Source organism: Protopterus annectens, chromosome 2.part1 (assembly GCF_019279795.1).
Source record: "Protopterus annectens isolate FY-2018-M chromosome 2.part1, PAN1.0, whole genome shotgun sequence".
NCBI lineage: Eukaryota > Metazoa > Chordata > Ceratodontiformes > Protopteridae > Protopterus > Protopterus annectens.
The window spans coordinates 1,233,730,570-1,233,756,378 of record NC_056729.1 but is presented as its reverse complement, the minus strand read 5'-3'; the positions used below and the strand labels follow the sequence as shown (position 1 = coordinate 1,233,756,378).

Here is a 25,809-nt window from a genome sequence, read left to right as displayed (position 1 = left end):
GTCAGGAGTCCTGCAGGAACACAGCCAGTGGTTTTGGAAGTACAGTTTGATTCTTTGTTTGAAGAGTGGTAAGGAGGAGATTAGAGTGATATCAGTGGGTATTCCATGTCCTACCTACAGTATTAGTGAACAGAGAGTCACCAGCTAAGTTATTTGCAGTAATATTTGGGTTTGGTGGTTATGTATACTAATTTGTAGGAAGAGATGTATTTAATGGCTAAATTGCTGAAAGCCTTCCCACGAAAGGGGGGAAGCAAGAGTCCAGTTCTTTGAGATGTAGAATTTAATAAGAGCACAGATTGTGATGAGAACGTGCTGTAGGGTTTTTGGGAGATTGTATTAATGTGTAGTATAGCTGTTTCCCATGACAGGGTGCTCTTTTTGTAGCCCATTTTTTCAAGCCTAGCTCTTAGTGAGCACCATAGATTATGGACTTTGCTGCACTCCCACATAACATGAAGGATATCTGCTGATTGACTAGGACAGTGCAGGCATTTAGGCAAGTGATTAATATTGAATTTATTTTTTTCTGGGGTGAAATAAGCTTCATTATTAATCATTAGTTGGGTATATAGTAGCTTTTTGAATGGAGTAAATTTGACTGTATTTTCAGTGGCAGTCTTTGTTTTGCTCATTAACTTGTTGGGACTTCCCTTGCCAGAACGTAGAGAATAATAGAAGATTCTGACATTTTGTATCCATTACTAGTTTGTATACTCTAGAAATATTTTTCCCCTTAATCGTCAGGTTATTGAGAATTAATTGATATAGATTTACATCCTGCATAACACTGTTATCTGGCATGAGTTTGGCATTTATAAGATATCGCAGTGAGTTAAGAATGCTTGCATATTTCTTTGGAAGATTAAGTTGCATTCTAAGTTGTTGAATCGTATTCTCTCCATTTGTAGATCTTGCTAACTGTGAGGTCCATTAATAAAGGATACCCGTGTTAATTTATAAGCCTCAAATTAGGATTAAGGTGAAAGGGCTGGAGGAGGGAGAAGGACTTGGTTGTATTGAATTAAAAAAGCTTCTGAGTGGTTACTGCCATGTGCTTAATAACTGGATGTAAATTCCTTACATATTCAGACTTTTTAAGAAAGAGGAGAGATTTGGGATTGTACCCAAATGAGTTAATTTGTTGTGACCAAATTTTTGACCATAGGGGGGACCACGTTCTCATAGTTGGGTCATAATTTATTATCTGTTGTAATTTGTATGATGTAGTAACACTATAGTATAATTTAATGTCCAGTAATCCTAATCCATCCTTAAATTTTGGAAGTATAAGTTTATCATATCTAATTCTAGTAGCTTTATGGTACCAAAGAAATAGAGATATATTTTTCTCCATATCTAAAAAGAATTTTTTGGGAATATTTAAAAAGGTGGCGTTTAGTTGGAAAGGATTCTTGGTAACAGGTTCATCTTTACTACTCTAGCTTTTGACAGCAAGGACATGTTAATGTTCTTCCATCTATTTAAGTCATTGTCAATAGCATCTCACGTACGGTTTAAGTTATTTTTAATAATTTCCTCAAAGTTCGGGGTATATATTATTCCTAGATATTTCATCTGATAAGTTAACTTAATCTCACTTTCAGGGAAGTAGTTATCCTGGTGTCCAAGAGGATTTAGGGGAAACAGAATGGAGATCTCCGAGTACCTATTGATTGCTTTAAGTATTTTAGGGAGATCAGTCGAGGGAAGTTGCAGGTAAATATTTAAGTCGTTGGCAAAGGCCGAGAGCGTGAGTTTAATGTTATGTAATCTTGATATGTGGTGAAAGGCTTTTTGTGAGATAAAAAGAAGCAGAGGTTCAAGGTATAAATTGAAGAGGTAGGGGGAGAAAGGGCATCCTTGGTCTTGTGCCATTAGAGATTGGAATAGGTTTGGCTCTGCAGTTATTTATCTGAATGGAAATGGAAGCCATTTGATAGAGGACCTTAACTTTTTTTTATAAACTCTTGAGGAATACCAAATTAGAGGCATTACATTGAATAGACATTTTAAGGTAACTCTATTGAACTCTTTGCTAGCATCAGCGGTATTAACATATGTGGGATTTTTATGTATCTTGAGTAATCTAACAGCTGTGTTCAATAGTAGGGTATTGTCACATGTTTGTCTATTTACCACGAAACCCAATTGATCGTGAGATATAATAGAGGGAGTATATTTGTCAAACGATTAGCTAAAACTTGGGCTAGGATTTTCAGGTCAGGATTTATGAGGGCAATTGGCCTGTAGTTAGATGGATCCGTTGGGTCAGAATTTGGCTTGGGTATAAGTATGGTTTTTGAATTATTTATGTATATATCTGTTATACCTTGTTGAATTATATAGTTGTATACTTTTAATAGAATTTTTGATACAGGTTCTGAGAATAGTTTATAAAATTCAGTGGTGTATCCATCTGGTCTTGGTGATTTTCCCAATTTGAGCTTATTTATTGCAGTTTTTATTTCTTTTAGATGCAACAATGCCCTTACAATTTTTTGTTGGTCTTGGGTAGTTTGCAGAAATTTTAGAGTTATTTATTTTACATTTGTTGATCAGGATAGTCCGTCTGTGTGTGAGCCCATTTTCAGCGGAGGCCCAGGGAGAAAAGCTCCAATAAAACAAGAAAAACATTGACAGGTACAGTGTCGGTTTTACATAGAATTTAACAGAAATATCTAGAGACAATAAAGTACAATATGCACTTTAGTGCACTTTAGTGAAAAGGAGAAAGTTATTACAATATAGTAAAGTCATATATATATATATATATATATATATATATATATATATATATATATATTTTTTTTTTTTTTTTTTTTTATTTTGAGGACGGGGTCCATCTTTAGTTGATCATTTGAGAATACTTTAATACGTGTACATATGTATACCATTACAAAAAAAAAAAGAAATTAACAAATTATACTCTTAATGTAGGTGGCTGATAGGTGGTGTTAACAAATGGGACTGATTTTGCATATAATCTTGAAATTTTTCATTTGAGGGAGGGAGGGGCATGTTATACAGTTTTTTATATATGGTCTCACAACACTTTTAGGCTGTCTTGATCCTCATGATTTACCTGACCTTCATAATGTATTTCTTTGATTCTTGGTGGTCCGTTCTTTATGTTTATTAGTCTGGCTAAGAATTTTGAGGATATTTGCGCCCATTCTGAATATTGGTTTAGGGTCCTGCTTTCTAAAAAGGTTACATTTTCTAAGTAATGTTTCTGCATTTGCCATTCAACCATTTTTTGTCTAAATCTTCTGAGTATTTGCGTTGTAAATCTATCTCAGCTGAAGCAATTTGAGATTCTAATTTTATTCTAATATTAGTGTATTTTTTTAAACCAGACCAATTTTTGTACTATAACGCCTCTAATTACTGCTTTAGTCGCTTCCCATTGCTTGTTATAAGGTATCTGGGTGGGTACAAGTTCCTCTTCTAATTGCACTAGTATGCTATTTATCTCCTTTGCTGCCTCCTGTTTTTGAACAATTTTAGGGTTTAATGTCCATTTATTAATATAAGAAATAGTCTGTTTGCAGCTTAATAAATTTATGGAGACTGATTTTTGAATGGTATGAAATAGATCTAGGGGAAATAGAATACCTTAACCTAAATGACCGAAAATGTTGAGATATTAAAAATGCGTCTATCCTTGACCAGGATTTATGGGCAGATGAGAAGAGGGTAACTCTAGATATTGTTTTGTCATGTTGAAAGTTAGTATAGGGATCAAGTAGGTCAAAAGAGTTTATTAATTCATCAAAGGCCATTGTTATATGATGGGATTGTCTGGTCTCTTTGTGGGACCTATATTTATCTGGGTCTAATGGAGAATTCCAGTCACCCCCAATAACATATAGTTGATTGGGGTACTCAGCTAGAAGATTAAATATTTCATATGTAAAAGATTGCTGGTTGGAGCAGGGGCTATAAATGTTAATAAAAAGTAAGGGTTTGTCTATGTTATGATACTTGCTGGTAAAGAGAGCCCATCTACCCTCTGAGTCTGTTTTTATGGATAGAATCTCCTGCTGGTAGGATCGATTTATTATAACTGCCACCCCTCTGGAAGAAGAGTTATAGCCTGTAGCTATTATCTGTTTTTATCAATTTCCTTTTCCTTTCCCCATCCCAAAGTTGTGTGGTCATGAGTTTTTTAAAGAAAGGTGATCATTGATTTATTTTGATGTGAGATATAAGTGACTAGGCTTCTTTTAGCTTTATCTGAGATCCCCTTAACATTCCATGAGTCTAGAGTTATTTCAAGAAGTTAAAATTATAATCATAGTTTAGTTTAATGATAATGAAGTAAAGTACATGACTAAAGATATACCTAAGTTCTTTTGGCTATTTGTGGCATGTAATACATTCTGTAGAGTGACTTATATTCTCCTACCCACCCATCCCTCTGTAATGGTAAGTAAGTACGAGATGAAAGTATATAAAGTCTTTGAGTTTGGTTTTGAATATATTGTTCATGAAATAGAGGGATGCTAAAAATACCTATTGTGTTCCAAACGTACACAAGCATCTGTACTAACACCCACGGGGCAGCTTCCCCATTCAAAAAAATATTAAATGAGCGATAGGTATCTGACCCTAAATAAAACATTATTTATCTTGTCAGCTTTTATGAGAAAGAGAAACTTAAGTATTTCTACTCAAAAGAAAAGCACTTAAGGGTATATTAACAGCAGTTAATCACCAGCTACATTCCATAATAGCTGTAACTAGGCTCACGTTGTCAGCTGATTTTAAATAGTATACAGGTCACCAAGTGGTTTTAATAACAAAATAAGTAACAAGAGACTAATAACATGTAATATAACATTATTCCAACACTGCTATTGCTTAAAAGAAGGCAGTACTGGTTATTAGAGACATCTCTGTCTTAGTCCGGCTCAAATAAATGAACTCTGTCTTCTAGCACATGTTTTTCATGCATGCTTTTTAACAACTGTCCTTTTATATTACCCCTCTTTGTAGACTGGAGGCTATTCAGCAGCACTGCAAAAATAGTTTAGAGTAAACAACAACAACTAATTTGTAAAGAGTCTCTCTAACCTATCATTTGAATGAGAAAACGAACTTCAGTACTAAAGCAGTTGTTTTTTTCCTCTCAGTAAATAGCATCATGTTAAGGATCTCTGTGAGACTAGTTTTAATAGTTATATGTGCCGCTGTATCATATGGAAAAAATAACATTAAGTTCATAGGTAGGTACTAGGCTATTGGCCCTAGGGCCTATATAAGCCTAGCCAAAAGGTACCCTGGCTTTTGCCATCCAAGAAAATTATTTTCCTGTGCCACTGTCAAGCAGAGCCACAGAAGTGATCTCCGGGGTGAATTTCCTATCTCCCATCCAGTCATCAAGATTTTCTTTAAGAGTGCTAATGAGGAGCTTTGTTTGATATAGATAGGTAGTTTGTTCCAGAGTATGGGAAGTCTCTGGGGCAGGAATCTATCCCTCCAGCATATTCTGTTTATTGTGGTGACAAGGTTTAGGTCCCTAGAGGGTGTAGCTCTTAGGTATTGGGATTTCTTTAAGTGGAGCATGTCTAAAAGCTCTGAGTTTGACATAGCTTTGTGTGTTAGACAGAGATTGCCTCTGAGTAGGCGATACGCGACGGAGTAAAGCTGCAGTTTTTTGAGACGGTCTGCGTAGGGCATCTGTTTGAGGCCGGTAATCCTCTTTGTGAAGTATTTCTGCGGCCTTTTCAGTTGTTGTAAATGTCTTGTGAGGTACATACCAAACGGGGCATTGTACTGTATAAACGGGTCTAATGAGTGATGAGTAGAGGGGAACAATGACCTCTTTTTTCCTGGATGAGAAACCTTTTGTGATGAGGTGTGCCACGTAGAAGGATTTCCTGACTACTGTGGCGATGTGATTATCAAAGGAGAGACTACTGTCCACCTGTGTCCCAAGGTCTCATCACACTTTTGGTGTTAAGTAGACTACTGCCTATGTGGTAGTTCATGGGTACAGTTTTTTTACCAAAAGGGATGACAATGCACTTTTTGGCATTGAGCTTGAGTCCTTGTCTTTGACACCAGGCATCTGTCTCAGCGAGGCCCTTTTGTAGGATGTCCACATCTTTTGGAGTTTTGATTATGGCTCCTAGTTTGTAGTCATCTGCGAACTTCATTAGCCAAAGACCTTCTGTGTTTGCCTGTACTTCAGAGAAGTAGATACCAAACAGCAGAGGACCCAGGACTGAACCCTGTGACACTCCACTTGTCACTGGTCTGAAGTTGGATTTGGAGTCTGCTACTTTCACAGTGTGGGTTCTGTCAGTGAGCCAGTTGGCAACCCATCTTGTGACATAGGGATTTATACCTAATTTAGTGAGTTTATCTGTAATTCCAGAGTGGGGGGTGGTGTTGAAAGCCTCAGCGAGATCTAGATAGGCTGTGTAAACCACCTTACCCTTGTCTACAGCTTTGGTGACTGCTTCAAAGAAGTCTTATCAGGTTTAGGAGACTTGATCTGCCTTGTACAAACCCGAACTGGGTGGGGTCCTGAGTTTGGAGATTACTAATGTCATTGTTTATTAGTTCCATGATGATACATTCCATAGCCTTGCAGACCAAGCTCGTTAGGCTAATGGGGTGGTAGTTTCCAGGGTCTGTGGTGGTGCCCCCTTTGTGGAGTGGGATAACCGTCGCTGTGCGCCATTCAGTGGGCACATAGCCTGAGGTGAGGCTATGATTGAACATGGTACCTAGGTGGGGTGCCAGTTCATTCAGTAGTTCATGTAGAACACAGCCTCGGATGTTATCAGGTCCCATGAATGCGGTGTTCTTGGCTTTGGATAGTGTGTTTTTTACCTGTGCAGCTGTGATTACAGGAACTTTGCATTCTTCTGGCATAGAGATGGACCCTTTAGGGGATGACAGGGGGGTAAAATTTGCATTGAACCTATCTGCCAGGATGTTGGCAGTATCAGTTAGTTCTGTATATTTAGTGCCATTGTGCTGTAACTCAGAGGAGATCTGAGTGTTGCTATTGAGACTCTTGACATAGCTATAGAATGCTTTGTGGTTGTCTTTAGAGTCTGTGGCGATTTTGTTTTCGTAACTAGCGTTGGAGAATTTTATGAGGGATCTCAGCTTCCTACTGAGGCTGACCAGGAAGTTACTCCAATCATGGGATTTTACTCTTTTTTTGCAACAGTTTCTTTCTTCTGTTGTAGAGTTTGTTTATGGCAGGGGACCACCAGATTGGCTTCCTTTTTTTGGAGGATATCATCTTGGTTCTGTTAGGGATTGCACGATCCATGCACTTGTGTAAGTGCCTTTGTGTAGGATTCAGCAGTCATATCTATTGTCCGTCAGCGTGGGTGTCGTGAAGTTTGCCACTTCTGTCTTAAGTGTGAAGTTGGCTTTGGAGAATTTTATTTACTGTGGTTTCCCTAATTGGGGGTGGGTCAGGGATGTGGATGTCTAGGGTGATTAGCTTGTGGTTGGATCAGACCAACGAGGAATTGACCTCTGGTGTGGAGCACCTGTTGCCCATGTTGGTAATAACCAGGTCTAGGATATTGCTGCCCCTGGTGGGGGTGTGGATAAGTTGATCCAAGGCATTGGAATTTATGAATTCCAGAAAACATTGAGCACAAGAGTTGGTACATGAGTAGTTGTCCCAGTTAATGGTGGGGTAGTTGAAATCGCCCATTATTAGGGTGGTAAGTTGTACCCTAATATTTTCCAGTGTATCATGAAATGAGGATTGGGGAATCCTGGGGCATGGTGAGGGATCTGTAGCAAGCTACAATTTGGATTGTGGTCTTGCCCAGAGTTAGTTGCACTTGGATAATCTCGGATGCATTATGCTGAGCAACTAGCCTGGAGGTGTGAATATCCTTAATGAATATGGACACGCTTCCGCCTTTAGTGTTTCGGTCCAGGTTAGGTGGCCGAAAGGTATGGTATGAATTATAGCTGGTAATGCAGGGGTACTCTGGAGCCTTGAACCAGGTCTCTGTCACTGCACAGATGTCTATGTTCTCCATTTTAAGGAGTGCCTCGAGTGAGTACATTTTGAGATTTATACTTCTAGCATTAAGTAGCAATATCCTCAGATTCTTCTTGCTTGTACCTGTTAAGATGGTGAATTTATCATTTGAACCTTGCCTAAGAAAAGGCAATATAGGGGTGCCTAGAGCCTTAGCCAGTATCCGGAATCCCAGGGGCGACAGGTGCAGGCCATCTCTGGCAAAGCATCATGGTTTGTCGATCATGTCATCCCAGGCAGACGGATACTGGATCCCCTTAGAATGACATCAGAAGCTTAGCCAATTGTTGAAGTCCGGCATTTTGTCCTTGTAGTGTGGTATCATTCTGGGTGATGGCAGGATGCTACTCAGGGCTGGGGTCATACCTGCCTGGGCTACAAGATCGGACAGCTTCTCCATGTCCCTTTTCATGTAGTCCAGGGACGTACATCTCAGGTCATTCACAACAACATAGACAATGACAGAGTCATATTTGTACTTGTTGTGGAGTGACCTGAGTGCATGCGTTATGTGGCGGATTCTGGCACCTGACCACTAACTCTGTGGTCTCTGTCTAATAGATTTAAACTGTGCAATGTGAGTGTTTATATTATTTACCTCATTTAGTAGATCAGTTAGCATTCTTCTATAAGTACCAGACTAAAAATGACATACTTAACAGACAAGAGGTGTAAATAATGCCTGCAGATCTTGTCTAAGTTAATTCTATTAACTTTGCATTCTTTATGCATAAAATGTACCAGTTAGATGTCAATCAGCTTACAAATAGCAGTTTATGTCCAGCTGTTGCCAGTAGTAAACCAGCTGAGGTCGTTTCTAGATGAAAGGAGGAATTATATTCTTATAACTAAATCCAAAACAAGATGTTCTTCATGTTTCACTGTTGCAGTCATTACATTTGGGTAATCTGCTGGCAGGTTGCCCTCAGTCGGCCTGAATAACAAAGTCTTGGGTCCTGCGTCGGTTGCTGTCTCCTCTTCCATGACTTCAGGTCATCAGGGGTATAAAACATGCAGCCGACACCATTTTATTCAGTCTTTCTTGCTGCGCTGTGCTCGAAGCAGAAGCAGTTCGCAAGTACTGGTCGGCCGACTCCTGAAATTTTCGTATTCGAGTTTCAGAACCGAAGTCTTCAAAGTAAAGCTAAGTACCCGGTTGAGGAAACTTTTTCTTGCTCCTTACCGATGTCAGTGAAAGTTAATAATTGCATTACTTGTGGGAAGCAAATACCTCGTAAGGATTTTCATTTGTACTGTATTCCTTGCCTAGGCCCAGATCACAGTGTGCCTTGCTGTCAGTTTTGCGCTAGATTTAACCAACGCACTATTAAGCATCGGTATATTTTTGCTTCTAAATATTTTGGTTCAAGATTTAATTATCCTGAAATGTCGTCGGTTAGCAATTCGACTCCCGGAGTTCACAAAAAACGCAAAGAAAAATAGACAGACCGTCGAGGTTCAAAACCAATAACGAAGCTTCTCCTAAGCCAGTCGCCGGTTCGCCGGTACTCAGTGTGGCATTTTCGCAGCCCCTGATACCCACTACTTTTGAGTTGCAGGCCTCCACCGAGACCCATTTGGATGCCACGCGATTCTCAGAGTATTGAACCCGCGGATGTCTCTCCCTTAGATGGGTCCAGAGCCGCTAAGCAAGCACCGGCTTCTGAGGGTGTTTTCAGGCCTCAACATTTTTATATTAAACCAACGCCAGCCTCAAAAACAAGGTCAAAAACATCTTCTATGTCTAAACAAAACGATGCATGAGCCACGTGCTCAGGCCCCTATGTGTAAAAAAACAGATGATAAAAATGGCTGAGGGTTTAATTACCTTGATCAGGGGTTCCCAACCCCCCCCCCCCCTCCGCTAAGAGGCCTAGGCAAGGCACTGATTATGAATCTTCAGATCAGGTTTCCATTTCTTCTGATCAGGAATTTTCTATTCCACCCTATGAGGATTCTGATGCAGAGGAATCCATCCCATCTGCATCTCCTCCTGAGGATTACTCTTTTTGGAGAGACTTTGCATACTTTAAGGGAGCATTTTCACTAGGAGAGTCAGGACTTCTCTGAATCAAACAAGAGGCTTAGGGATTTCCTTCTTCCTCAGAATAGGCATTTGGCAATACCTCCTGTATTATTCATTGTTGATGATGGGTTCTCAGAATCAAACATGGCTCCTGATTCCCTTCCTCCGGCTCCTAGTAAGCTAGACAGATATTACAGGGTTCCTGACTCCCACAAATTTCTTAAAAATCCTGCTGCTGATCCTGAAACTATTTCTCAGGGTCCCAAGGGTGTTAAAGCCTCTACAGCCAAGAATCCTACCCCTTCTGATAGAGATTCCAGGGCGCTGAATAGATGGAGTAAGAAGGTTTATACGTCTGCAACCTTGGCATTCAGGGCTTTAAGCTACCAGTTTCATATCCTTAAATATCAACAGCATGTTATGGGCTTACTGAAACAGAAAATGATGTTGATTTCTGATTGTGTGGAAAATAGAGTTACATGAATTATTGCATTCAGCAGAACAAGTTGGAAAAGCATACTTTGCAATGTGGTTTTGATTCCTTGGAGGCCTCTTGTAGGGCCGCCGTTACTGGATCTGTGATTAGAAGGCATGCCTGGCTCAAGGAGCAAAATCTGCCTGATCATGTTAAAGCTAAATTGTTGGATGCCCCTTTGCAGCATGATACTCTGTTTGGTAATACGGCAGAAGAGGTTTTAAAGAAAATGGAAGACAAAGCTAAATTTATGCAAACTGTAAAAGATTTCTTGCAAGTGAAGCCACCCAGGTTCAGTAGACACTGGCCTACTAACAATTGGTCCTTTCCTGTGTCCAACAGTGCCACTCAGGGCAAATCCAGGCGCTCAAAAGGCTCCAGATACCAATCACAGGGTTCTTACAGGTCAAAGCAATGGGTACCTCCACCTCCAAATCTGGAGGAAACAGAGCACAACCCTACAGTAAGCAGTCTCAATGACTTTCCTCTACCATTACCAAGCACTTACCTTTTTTGGCAGCCCCCTTGGGGGGGGGGACTAGCACTTCATGCTCAAAATTGGCAGTTAATTACCCAGGACAAGTGGGTTTTAAACATAGTATCCAAGGTGTACAGATTTCATTTCCATACTTTGCCAATTCCAAACGGATGGCCGGATCTGCCACAAAACCAGTGGGCAGAGGCCCAGAAACAAGTCCTGTCCCTCATGGATATTTTAAAGAAAGCAACTCTGTTGAGATGCAAGGTGATCTTCATTGCCCCATTCTGGCCTTGTCAAGTGTGGTTCCCCTTCATCCGACCTCACCTGTTACAACCTCCATGGATCCTGGGCACTCGTCCAGACTTAATTTCTCATCCCCAAGGGTTGACTCTCAAGCTGACAGCTTCGTTTCTCCACTTCCGTTCGTCATCAGGCATGAATCCCTTTCCGCACCCGTTCACGATATCATTCTGGCCTCCCATAAGCCATCCACCAGAAAACTTTACAGAAATAAATGGAAAAGATTTGCTCTTTGGTCTAAAGAACGGATGTGAGATCCCTTCTCAGCTCCGGTCTCTATTATACTTCAATACCTATCTGAGTTTTTTGAGAATGGAGCATCAGCTTCTATCATACGAGTCCATTTAGCAGCTATTTCCAATTTTCATAACGGATCAGAGGGCACTCCACTTATGTCCATCCACCTATGCAAGACCTTTCTCAAAGGAGTCTTTCACAGCAGACCTCCAGTTAGGTGTCCATTGGAGGCATGGAATCTCTCCCTAGTACTACAGTCTCTCTCTTAACCCCCTTTTGAGCCTGCTGCAAAATGTGATTTCAAATTCCTATCATGGAAATCTCTATTTTTGGTAGCTATCACTCCAGCTAGACAGATCTCAGAATTACAGGGCTTATGCATCAAGAGACTGTACTTAATATTTCATAAAGACAGAGTATCGCTACGTACTAATCCATCTTTTCTCCCCAAAGTGATTTCTGATTTTTTTCTGTGAAGCAATTCATCGAGCTCCCAGTGTTTTTCCCAAACTTTTCCAATAAAGAAGAATACTGTCTGCACTCATTGGACGTGCATAGGCAACTACATTTTTACTTAGGACTAAATCGTTCCGCAAGACAGACCAACTTTTCATTTCCTTCTCTGGTCCAAAAATGGGATATGCAGTGTCAAATGTCACTTTATCAAAGTGGCTCAGAGATTGTATTGCTTTTTTCATATTCACATACAAATGATCCTAAACCTCACAATATCAAAGCACATTCAACTAGAGCCATAGCAACCTCTGTAGCTTTTCACTCCAGAACTTCTATGGATGACATTTGCGAAGCAGCAATTTGGGCTAAACCTCGCACTTTCATCAAACATTACAAGTTGGATATGGTTTCCAGGGGAAGAGTGGCCTTCGGCTCAGTGGTGCTCAGGAATGTTCTTCCATAAGCGGCACCCAGGTTTCTCGGGTAGCTTGGGATTCTGTCCCATCAGTGATGAATGGGAAGAAGATTAACATAATCAGATAGAGGTTATGCCTTACCATAACGTTCCATCTGTGTTGTTGATCATCTTCCATTCATCACACCCTACCCTCAGTCCCCCACCAAAGGCTCCTGGTGGATCTCATGGGTCCTTGTGGTGTTTTCAGGGTTTTTGCACAGAAATGGCCTCTGCTTTACTTCTGTATGTCTTACGCAAACTCAATCTGAGGTAACAGGGAGAAGGGCATTGTGGGTAGCAGCTTAGCTCGAGAGTTTTTGGTGTACTCAAGCTTGGTATTTGGCCGACACATTTCCGAGGGGCTTGGAACCGAATCCATCAGTGTTGAATGGAAGAAGATCAACAACACAGATGGAACTTTATGGTAAGACATAACTTATTATCTGAAGTAGGGAGTTCATTTGTCAGCAACCTGTGGGTCTTGGATCCGATATCGGATCCAAGCCGGCAACTTGTTTCAAGCTAATGGATTTGAGCTCCTAGCACCTCCCCTCACCCATAATCCCCTGCTAACCCTCCATGACCTCAGATCTAGTTTGCAGCGCTTGTGGATAGCCGGATTCCTGTGAGCTCGACTAGTAATTGTCAGTTAAGTGTGTTTTTTTCTGTCAACTTTATTCTCTTTTTACAAAAATATAAAGTGTGTAAGTGTTAGGTTCCCTGTAGTGTAAAAATATATTTTTTTAATTAGTTTTTTCCCTCCCTTCGCTGGTCGTTAGTGAGTGTGTGTGTTTGTTGTGTTTTGGGGCCTGTGTGTTTGTGTAACACTACCTTTTCTTTTAAGTATGGCTGAGGCCCCATAAGCCATTTTTTCTAAATGTACCGAGTGTGGCCATAAGCTCTCCCTGGCTGATGGCCACACTCGGTGCGTTCGGTGCCTTGGGGTTGAACACCTCACCTCAGGCTGTACCATTTGTGCAGCGTTCAACCCCAGGGCACTGAAAGAGCGGAGGTAGAAGCTGGTCTTGGCGGGACTTTTACCCCCAGACTCGGCTCCGGCCTCCACTGCTCCCGTGGCTCTACCACAGGCTGTGGTTGCTGCCATTCCTGCCCCCCCTTCCTTCGGCCGGGACTCAAACTCCCGCTAAAGCGCTGGAGGACAGAGAGGCCAGGAGGGAGAAACGGAGGGAGAAACACCACAAGTGGTGGGCCGAGGCCTCTGCTTCGGCCCCGCCAGCTAAGCGGGCTTCTCCCTTCACTGCTTCTAGGTCTCCTCCCTCTCGGCTCCGATCCCCTTGTTTCTCCCCAGGGCCCGAGGAGGAGGAGGCCCGATCTCCATCGAGGTCATCGAGGCGGCATTCCAGGCTTGCCTCGGTGACCTCTTCGAAATCGACTATCAGTATGTCCGATGCAGACTTGGACCGGATGATGCGAAGGTTCATCCAGGCCCAGCTGCAGATGGGAGTGCTCTTGCCTCCCCCCCCCCCCCCCTTCGGGGGGAGCTCAGCACCTTTTTTCCATCCTATTGCTCCTTCTCCGAACTGCTGTCCGGGCTCGGAGCCGAGCAGCATTGGATCCGGGGGTGGGTCAGCACCGACAGTACTTGGTACTTCGAATCCGACCCTGCCCTCGAGCTTGTCTGAGCCGACCTCTCGGAGCTGTGGCCTGAGCTTTGGATCCGAGGGATTCAGTGTGCCTTCGGCTTCGTCCAGGTCGGAGCGCACTGGTCCTTCAGATCCGATGGTCTCGGCGCAGGTTCCGATCCCTTCATCGGATCCGAGTGGGAGCCGACTCTCGGAGCCCAGAGAGAGTGGCTCCCCCTCGGCTTTTGATGTAGTGGAGAGGGCTCTGTTGAGAGCATCCGGACCCCCGGCCCTTGTCTCGGCTCCACCCTGCACTCCCTCTCTGCTGGGCCAGTCTTCCATCACCCGGCCAAAGGGACAGCCTGCTTCAGTGTCCCAGATGGTTCCATTGGAACAGGATGTTGCTGGCAAGGCCTCCTCGGACAGCCCCCCCACGAGGAAGTGCCCCGCAAGCATAAGTGCAAGAGGAGGCACGTGGACTCCTCTGAGTCCTTAACTGAGGACACGGACTTGGAGGAAGGGGAAGGCTCCCCAAGATGACCCCCTGAGGATGTCTCCTTTGGAGACATCATGGAGATGCTGAGGATCAGAGGTGGGTGGTCTGCCCCCAAGTCTTCCTCTGATGAGTCCGTGTTTCTGGAGGCATTCGAAGCAGGCCCATCTACCTCTTGGGTGTCCCCTCCGGCCGACCCCTTGGTGGACCTTATTACCACCAGGGCATGGAAGGATCCGGACACCGTGGAGCCAATACCAAAACGCCCGGACAGAATACTAAGTCCCCCCCTCAGACCGGTCGCACTGGAGCAAGGGTTCCCCCGTAGATGCCATGTTGACAGCGGCAGCCACAAAGAGGGAACTAGCTCAGGAGAGCCCCTCATTCCATCCACCGAGCAAGGAGTCCCGCTCGATGGACCGCTTAGGGAAGCGAGTTTTTAGTTCAGCGACCTTCTCGGTAAGGTCTCTGAACTATATGGCACATGTCATCAGGATGCAGCGGGATCTTATCAAAGAATACGCTGCCTCCCCCCTGAGTCTATGTCGGCGGAGGACAAACAATTGTACTCCACCTGAATGGCCACTCTGAGATCAATTTCAAATACCTCTATGCGGCTATTATCCCACGCCACCGAGGGAGCCGCTAGGGCTAGCGGAGCAGGCCTAGTCATGAGACGTCAGGCCTGGCTCCATCATTGTGACTTTGCGAAGCCCTTTAAAGCCTTCTTTTGCGAACGCCCCTTTCGATGGTTCTGCCCTGTTTAGCAAAACAGTTCGCGAGACACTTGTCCAGAGCGAGAAGGACGGGAAGACGTTGTCTGCTGTCGGAGTCCGCTTCTCTGCTCCCCAGCGGTCCTTTTCGAAGAACCAAAAGGGTCAGAAGATGTGGTTCCGGAAATCACAGCATTCCCAACCCGCTCCGGACAACCAGTCCTTCCATGGCAGAGGAGGACAGGGAGGACGCTGCCCCAGGGGCAGAGGGGCTCCGAGAAACTTTGAGTCCAGAGAACCTTTCTCTGAATGGCCCACGCAGCAGCCCTGAAGGGTTGCCCGACTGCTGCACTCTGGAGGCAGTCGAGGGGGCGCTTCTCAGAGCACCTAGCGGCATGGGAGTCCATCACGACAGACCGCTGGGTGCTTCGAATTATATCCAGAGGGTACAAAATACCATTACTTCATATCCCTGAATTCAAGAACCTCCCCGATGTACCACCCGATCAGAGGGAGGCCGCAGCCACAGAAATTCAGCAGCTGCTAAGAAAAAGAGCCATCCAGCCCGTCCCCCAAGACCAGCTCGGATTAGGGTTCTACTCCAGGTTCTTTTTGGTGCCAAAAAAGACGGGGGACTTGAGACCGATTCTAGACCTTTCCCGCTTGAACGTGTCGGTAACCAAGGAAAAATTCCGAATGGTCACTCTTCAATCTATTCTCCCCCTTCTAAGGGAGAACGATTGGATGTGCTCTATAGACCTCAAGGATGCGTACTACCACATTCTAATGGACAGACGATCCAGAAGGTTCCTCTGCTTCTGGCTGGGAGCCATCACTACCAGTTCAGGGTCCTTCCCTTTGGCCTCACCAAAGCCCCCAGGGTGTTCAACAAGGTATTAGCAGTGATTGCGGCCCACCTGAGACTCCAGGGAATACAGGTCTTTCCGTACCTGGACAACTGGCTCCTGACCGCCCCAACAAGGCATCTACTTTGCTCAGCCAGAAATTTCTTTCTCCGCCTAGCCCCACAGTTAGGCATCACTATCAATGCCGACAAATCCCTTCTGGCCCCGACACAAGCCATAGAATTCATAGGAGCCAGAATAGACACCAGAGAGCTACGAGCCTTTCTAACGTCCGAGAGACTTCGGAATTTGCAACTCCATGTGCGGGCTATCCTCCAATCAGAGAACCCACCAGCGGAATTGGTCCTGAGGGCACTGGGCTCCATGGCGGCAGCTATAATGCTCCTTCCATGCGCCCGTATGAACATGCGGGTACTGCAATGGACCCTTCTAGTGCAATGGTCCTTTCTGTCCTTTCCTCTTCACCACCCCATTGCTATCAGCAAGGCTTACAGGAGGGCTCTATTATGGTGGCTCGATGCTTCTGACCTCCATACGGGCCGTCCCTTCTGCACCTCTCCCCCTCTCACCACGGTGACCACGGATGCCTCCCGCCTCGGGTGGAAGGCATTATTCAGGCAGGACGGTCCAAGGCACGTGGAACGATACAGAGACCTCCCTGCATATCAACATTCTGGAGATGAGAGCGGTGCTGTACGCGTTGCAAGCACTTCAGAATCTCCTCCCCATAGGAACGATTGCAATTCAGTTGGACAACATGTAGGTTGTCTGGTACATCAACAAACAGGGGGGAACCAGATCTTACCCTCTATGCCGCGAAGCCATGAGAGTGTGGGAATGGGCGATCTCCACCAAACGCTTTCTGATTGCAATGCACATTCTGGGGTGGACCAACATCCTAGCGGACAAACTCAGTCGCACTCTTCTTACCCCATACGAGTGGTCTCTCATCCCACTAGTAGCGAAGCAGATATTCGCAATATGGGGGCAACCCTGCTGCGATCTTTTTGCCTCTCCCTCAAACACCAAATGCGGCAATTTCTTCGCTCTGATTCCCCCTCCAGGGGAAACTCCAAGAGACGCTCTGGTGCATGCTTGGCCACCCGGTCTACTTTATGCCTATCCTCCTCTACCCCTGATGCTGCAACTCTTACAGAAAGCCTCGCGGTTGGGGAGCAGGATGATCCTCTGCCCCATTCTGGCCTCGGCAAATTTGGTTCCCTTACCTGTGGTCTCACCTAGTGAATCCTCCTTGGATTCTGGATCCCAGTCTGGATCTAATCTCCCATCTGTCAGACTTAACCCCAAATCTGGACAATCTGAAACTGACAGCTTGGTTGCTCCAGTTCCACTCCTAGTTAGGACTCCCGGTATCTCTTCACCAGTCAAAGCCATCCTTGTGGCAGCGCATAAGCCCTCCGCCAGGAAAGTGTACCACAGTAAATGGAAACGTTTCTCCATCTGGGCGGAGTATCATAATCTAGATCCCTTTACGGCTCCTCTTCCGTCCATATTAGACTTCCTAACCGAACTTTTTCAGGAAGGCGCTAGTTGCTCAACTGTCAAAGTGCAATTGGCAGCCATCTCACATTACCATGTGGGACATGATACAGGGCCTTTGATGTCGGCCAAGTTGTGTAAAACCTTTCTCAAGGGCACCTTTTTGCCTAGACCCCCTATAAAGGAAGCCGTACCACCGTGGGATCTTTCACTAGTTCTTCAAGCCATGACTGCTCCACCTTTTGAACCCGCTGCTTCAGTAGATATCAAATTCTTGTCCTGGAAAACAGCATTCCTTGTAGCCATCACTTCTGCAAAAAGAGTTTCGGAGCTTCAAGCTCTTTCTGTGAAGCCTCCTTATTTGATCTTTCACCCAGACAGAGTGCACCTCAGGATCATTCCCTCTTTTCTTCCCAAAATAGCATCAGAAACCAATATAAATCAATCCATAAATTTACCGGTTTTCTTCCCTAAATATCAGAATAAAGGAGAGTACAAGATGCACTCATTAGATGTTCATAGGCAGCTACGCTTTTATACTCATAGAACAGCTGGTCATAGACAATCCGACCAGCTGTTCGTTTCCTTTGCCAAATTTAATTAGGGGAAAGCAATATCAAAAGTATCTCTATCACGCTGGATTTCTCAATGTATCCTATTAACGTACCAAGCCTCTGGGAGACCCGCAACTGAAGGAGTTTGCGCACATTCCACTCGTTCCATCTCTACTTCTGCGGCCTTCAAGTCTAGAGTCCCATTGGATGATATTTGCTCGGCAGCCACTTGGGCTTCATCTCATACCTTTATTAACCACTACAAACTGGACGTGATTTCTAGAGGGAGAGCATCCTTTGGCTCTGCGGTGCTTCGCAATATCCTTCCATGATGGCCACCCAAGGTTCAGGTAGTTGGGGACTCTGTCCCACAGGTTGCTGACAAATGAACTCCCTACTTCAGATTAAGAAGTTATGTACTCACCATAACGTTCCATCTGAGTAGGTAGCTTCATTTGTCTGCAACCATCCCCCCCGCCTTCCCCCTGGCCTTCGGATCTATCTTAGTTGGATACCCGTTTTGGGTATATATTAAGGGGCAAACTCGATCTGAGGTCATGGAGGGTTAGCAGGGGATTATGGGTGAGGGGAGGAGCTAGGAGCTCGGATCCATTAGCTTGAAACAAGTTGCCGGCTCTGATCCGATATCGGATCCAAGACCCACAGATTGCAGACAAATGAAGCTACCTACTCAGATAGAACGTTATGGTGAGTACATAACTTCTTATTTCTCATCACCAAAAGAATACCATCCCCATGGTGAAGCATGGTGGTGGCAGTATCATGCTTTGGGGTTGCTTTTCTTCATTTGGAATTGGGGCTTTAGTCAAGGTGGAGGGAATTATGAACAGTTCCAAATACCAGTCACTTTTGGCCCAAAACCTTCAGGTGTCTGCTAGAAAGCTGAGGATGAAGAGGAATTTCACCTTTCAACACGACAGTGACCCCAAGCATACATCCAAATCAACAAAAGAATGGCTTCACTAGAAGAAAATTAAAGTTTTGGAATGGCCCACCCAGAGCCCAGACCTAAATCCAATAGAAAATCTGTGGGATGACCTGAAGAGGGCTGTGCACAAGAGACACCCTCGCACTCTGACAGATTTGGAATGCTTTTGCAAAGAAGAGTGGGCAAATATTGCCAAGTCAAGATGTGCCATGCTGATGGACTCCTACCCAAGAGGACTAAATGTTGTAATTAAATCAAAAGGTGCTTCAACAAAGTAATAGTTTAAGGGTGTACAGACTTATGTTACCAGCTTATTGTACGTTTTTATTTTTTTATATTTTTTTCCTTAACAGATCTGCTTTTCAGTTGAATTGTACAGGTTATAGATCACATTAAAAATGTTTTGAAATGATTTATTGTAGTCTCATTTTTTTATATCACAAAAACCTGGCATTTTAACAGGGGGTGTGTAAACTTTGTATAGCCACTGTATAGGAAAGACGGAAAAGAAAAGGGAGGACAAGATGGAAGAAAAAGAATGAGAATAAAATCAAATTATGGAAGTCAAAGGAAAGTGAGGTTGATGAGGAAATGATTGTATAATATAATTTTAGAAAAAAAAAATTTTGTGCCCATGAACGGAAGTAAAAGATGATGAAAAAGCGCAGTAAAAGACAGAAGAAAAAAAGTATGAAAATTTTTGTGAAGTAAAGGATATTTGTGAATAATTTTATTAGACAAGTTACCAATGAAAGGGAATGTGAAATGTAAGGTAATAGAGGAAAGTGAAAGGGAATGTGAAATGTAAGGTAATAGAGGAAAGAAAATGTGTTGACTGTAATGAAGAACAAACAACAAATTATTGTTTTTGGGATTGTAAAAAGAATAAAGAATTTTGGGAAAGTTTAAAAATGAATATAGATGGGAAGGGTTTAAATGTATAAATATGAATATGATATTATATGGGAAGCACAATAGGCATTTGATGATGATAAATAGGCTAAAGCTTTATTGTGGCAATATAGGTGATGTGGGGAAAAAAATGAGAAGTTCTTATATAGTAAGAAAAAGGAAGACTATTAGCTGAAGTAATATAATAGTTGTAGAAGAAAGGATGAGGGGATAGATGGTAAGTATAAAAGAAAAATGGAAGTAGTAGAATTGTTTATCTCCTTTTGTATTGATAACTTGTAAATTAAGTATGTATGTAAAAAAATAAGTGTAAATAATTGATTTACATTTTTTTATGGTATAAATGAAAGAAAATGTTAAAACACCCCCTACTCTTTATAAGTGACAATAAGGCAGAACACTCCACGTCAAGCCAATAAAACGTTTATTTGATAAAATACACAGTTAAAATAAGAGCTTTCAGACCATATGCCCTTCATCAGATAATAAAATAAACTGTAAGGATCATTTTTAAATGACCAAACATCCAATCACATTTCAGTATTTTACCCTCCTTTTCTTAAGGATGGGTTTTAAAGGTACAAAAGCATTAATATCTGGCGGCTTATCCTCTCCTAGCCTCACTATCCACCTGGTCTCTGCACATTCTGTCTCATTAAATATATTACCCCCCTGGTGTTAGGCATAATAACCTGTATAGCCATAAACCTAAATGAATGACATTCATTTGTTTTTATATGTTGTGCCAATGCACCTATTGTCTCAGGTAGGGGTTGGGTCACTGAGCATGCATCAATTTGGGTGGAATGTGCTCTTAAACCTGTGTTAGAACTTATTCCCAGAATTTTAAAAGACACAGCGCAGTTTATATGCTCTCTGTCTGATTTTTTGAAGGCTAATAATGAAAAAGATTATATATTGGTTACATTGGATGTTAATAATCTTTTTACAGTTATTGATAATGGGTATGGAATCGAGGCTATTGAGAGGCTATTATGTAAAAAGACTCAATTTAACAGTGATGAGATACAGACAAATATGTAGGTTGTTGACTATGGTACTTGGGAATAATATATTTATATGTCAAGGGAAGTATTACAGACAACGGGGTGTTGCCATGGGCACACCCTGTGCAAACCTTGTGTTGGCATATTTGGAAGATTGTACCATATTTGATATTGCACACACGTGGTCTAACAAAGTGTGCTTTTATGCACGTTTTGTGGATGATGTTTTTTTCTTGTGGAATGGTACGGAGCAAGAATTAAAAGCCTTCATTATATACTTGGAAGACAGTTCTACATTTTTTAGATTTTCTGTGTACTATTCGTCATCAATGATAGATTTCTTGGATGTTAGGCTACATAAAGAAGAAGGGGGCAAGGTGATTACATCATTATACAAGAAAGATTGTTGGCGCAATAGTCTTTTAAGTTTTGATAGTATGCATCTACGACATACCTTTGACAATATTGTCAAGGGGCAGGTTTGTAGGATTTCAAAGATTTGTAGTGACGACAAGGGAGCCCGCAGGATTTTTTGCAGGGGGGTGCAAACCCAAGCCCCGCCCACACTGCCCCACCCCTATGTTGCCCCACCCACTCACCCCCTATGTTGCCCCGCCCAGTCACCCCCCCCCCGCCCATGCAGCCATTCCAGTGTCCCATTACTTGGCTATTTCTCCCCATTTTATTGAAATTGTTCAAATCTGTGTGCATACTTGTTTTATGCTTTACTTCTACAATGACTACAGATATCTGGATTTCATTTACAACTTTTATAGCACAAATACTGACAGACATTTACTAAAGCTAAACAAAGCAATAGTCTTACAATGAAAACAGACTTAGCATTAAAACTTCTCTACCTTTGAAACCCACATTCACTGAACCAGCATTGAAACCCACATTTCACGAACATGCATCTGGCCAGTGGCAGGGTAAGTTTACCTTTGGCCCGTTTCCAAATCATAGGCTCCTTGCACACATTTTTAGAAACATGCAAGAGTTCTTTGATTCACCTTCCTGACTATTATACTACATAATAATTGAATTATATCCCTTGTATAACACAGCACCACTTGAGTGTGTTTTAAATTTATAGTTCTGAGCATCTTTCCTTTAAGCAATGAAACAAATCATATGAACCAATAATGACAGCCTGCCCAATTCAGAACATTTCAACCATAAAGGAACACTCAAACTTCTGACAAAATCCACCAATATCAATCAGTATGCAGAATCTCTGCAGAAGTAAAAGTCATCTGAATAATTCCACATTAAAGAGATCTGAAACCAATGAAGAGGTTGTTGCTAGAAAAAACTTTATATTTCAGTGTTTCATTTACAAATTCAGTGCCTGTTGCCCTTGAAGAATAAATTGCATGTGCTACATTAAAATAAATGGTAAGTTGATATATTGCAATAGGGAATGGGTGGCAGGCTGAAAAGCAGGTTTATAGTTATTAGGTGTCTCATCCAAAGGAGGACATACTAAGAACTGCAGTACCATACCCCCTTAAAATACAAATGTACATGCTGTATGAATAGAACCTACAGCCCTTTGCATCAAGATGCATGTATGCTACCTGCTGTGCTAACAATGCTTTAAAATTCTATACCACAATAATGATACCATTTGCTAAACAAAACAGTTGCACATAAATTCCACCTGTTAGAGCTAACTAGGACATTTCTCTCTGTCACACACCTCAACTTTAGTGCAAGAAATACATAAATAGATTGATTTTTTCAAAGTTACAACAACTGTAAACTCTGTGACCATGGTGTGCATTTGTTTGACAGAAAGGTATAAGGGAACTCATGGCTATGTATATAGTTGAATCTCTCTGTACTGAAGTACTCCCTACCACGATTCTGCTTTAATAGTGTGTTTGCATTCAGAAACGTGTTACAACAACTGTAAACTCTGTGTGACCATGGTGTGTGTGTGTTTTGACAGAAAGGGCTATGTATATAGTTGAATCTCTCTGTACTGAAGTACTCCCTACCATGATGCTGCTTAACTAGTGTGTTTGCATTCAGAAACTTACAGTTTTTATACTGAATTTTTATAGCTACATGAATTAGAAAATAACCAATTTCCTTTTCAGAGCCTAAGCTAAAAAGTTCACTCCTTACAAGCACTGCTTCCCTTGGAAAACATATATATATACATATATATATATATATACACACACACACACACACACACACACACACACACACACACACACATACACACACATACATACACATACACATACACATACATATACATATACATATACATATACATATAAGATGACAGCACTCCTTTAATGCAGGATTTCAATACCTGCCACAAGTTCAGCCTATCACCCGAGATGAAAAGGTGATGGTGTCTACATATTCTTAAAGAACATTTCATCTCCAGACGTCCTAGGTGAGATAATGATGTGGAATTCCTCTGCATCCAGCTTAGCATTAACAAAACTCCTTACTGTGTCATACCTAACTATAGGTCCCCTCTATGTACCCCATCAGTCCATATCTCCTACCTAACTAATATGGTGTCCCTATGCATTAAGCCAACACCATTATTCTAGAAGACTTCAATCACATTTTCTTCCAAAATTGCCATTTTGAGGAAGGATTATTAGGAGAGCAACATTTTGAGCCAAAATTGGGGACAATGGAGAGGTTTGGATATTCCTAATTCTACAAAGCGATTTGCACATACCTCTCAACCTCTTAATGCAGGAAATCTGGACAAGGCTAAATATATTGGGGGAACATACAAACACTACTAAAAATTGCTCTTGTATAAACTTGACAGTTGATAGAATAACAGGTCTTGCATTAGCATACATTTTTCTGAAGGTTATGATGTCTGAAACTCAAATGTCTGTCATTTAGTGACTTCATTGTATGAGGAACAAACCAAAAATAAGAAGCAAATATCTATTCATTCTGCAAAGATATGGACAACTGAGAGGTATAGTTCAACCAGGGCTGTCTGAGTTTGCTCCAGTATCACATAGTCCCAACACATCAGCGAACCAAACACAAATACACAAAAACATACTCGGAGGCTCTAAATAAAAATCTACCTAAGCAACAGAGACCTCCAAAGCAGACATTCAAGCAAACGCTACCTCAAAACAAAACATGCACAACACATAGCCCACAAAGTCAGTGTGCCAAGCAGCCACAGCCCTTAAGGCTGAATAACACACCTGATACTCTTGTAATAGGTGACTCTATTGTCAGACACACTGATGTCCCGCTCACCAGGCTGAATAAAGAGAAGGTCACGGTGAGCTGCCTGTTGGTTGCTAGGATCCGCCACATAACGCAAGCACTCAGGTCACTCCAAAGCAAATACAAATATGACTCAGTCATTGTACATGCTGGTGTGAATGACCTGAGACGTACTTCCCTGGACTACATGAAAAGAGACATAGAGGAGCTCTATGATCATGTAGCCCAGGCTGGTATGACCCTGACCTTGAGCAGCATCTTACCCTCACCTAGAATGATGCCACAGTACAAAGACAAAATGATCGATTTTAACAATTGGCTAAAATTTTGGTGTCATTCAAAGGGGACCCAGTGTCTGTCAGCCTGGGATAACATGCTCGACAAGCCACATTGCTTCGCTAGGGACGGCTTGCACCTATCACCACTGGGCTTTGGATATTGGCAAAGGCTCTTGCCAACCGCATAGTGCCTTTTTTAGGCAAGGCTCAAAAGTCAAACCCACCCCCATAGACAGCACAAGGAACAAGAAACTAAGGGTAATGCTGCTAAATGCCAGAAGTCTTAACCTCAAGATGCACGCACTCAAGCTCTCCTCAGTATGGAGAACATCGATATCTGTGCAGTGACAGAAACCTGGTTCAAGGCTCCAGAGAGCACCCCAGCACTACCAGGCTATACCTCATATTATGCTTTTCAGCCCCAAAACCCGGACCAAACCACAAAAGGAGGGGGAGTTTCCATATTTTTCAAGGATATCCACAACTCCAGGTTAGTGGCATTGCACGAAGTATCGGAGACCATCCATGTGCAACTAACAGTGGGCAAGACTGCTTTTCAGTTTATAGCATCCTACAGACCACCCTCTCAAAGTCAGGCATCCCACTCGGCTTTCCTGAAAACATTGGAGAACATGAAGATCTCCGAACACCATTATATTGGGCGACTTCAACTACCCAAACATTGACTGGGAGCACTACTCAAGCCCCAGCACCTTAGCCCAAAGGTTCCTGGAAATTATAAACTCAAATGCTACGGAACAACTAGTCACCACTCCCACAAGAGGGGACAACATACTAGACCTGATTATTACCAACATGGGGAATCTATGCTCCACACCAGAAGTATATCCCTCATTGGTAAGATCAGACCATAAATTAATTTCACTGGATGTCCACATCCCGACCCCACCCCAGCCCAGAAAACCACAGTGAAAAACTTCTCAAAGCGAACTTCTCACTTCTCAAAACTGAAGTGGAATCCTTCAAGGCCCCAGGGCCAGTGGAAACTAGGGCCCAAACTGCAGAATCCTATATAAACGCATTCTACGGACATCTCCAGGAATGCATGGATCATGCTATCCCAAACAAAACCAAGACCCATCATCCAAAGGCAGGCATCCAGTCTGGTGGACCCCTGCCATAAATAAACTGTACAACAGAAGGAGGAAGCTACTATATGATAGAGCAAAATCCCTAATAGGTGAGGCATCTCTGTTCAGTACTAGCCAAAAATTATGATCCTCATAAAATCCTCC

At 42.7% G+C, this 25,809-nt stretch overlaps 1 protein-coding gene across 1 annotated transcript in view; it reads left to right on the top strand.

The window, feature by feature from the left end:
- ITSN2 (intersectin 2) overlaps positions 1–25,809 on the top strand; it is a 3,295,579-nt gene that overhangs the window by 800,851 nt on the left and 2,468,919 nt on the right. The gene's annotated exons all lie outside the window — the stretch shown is intronic.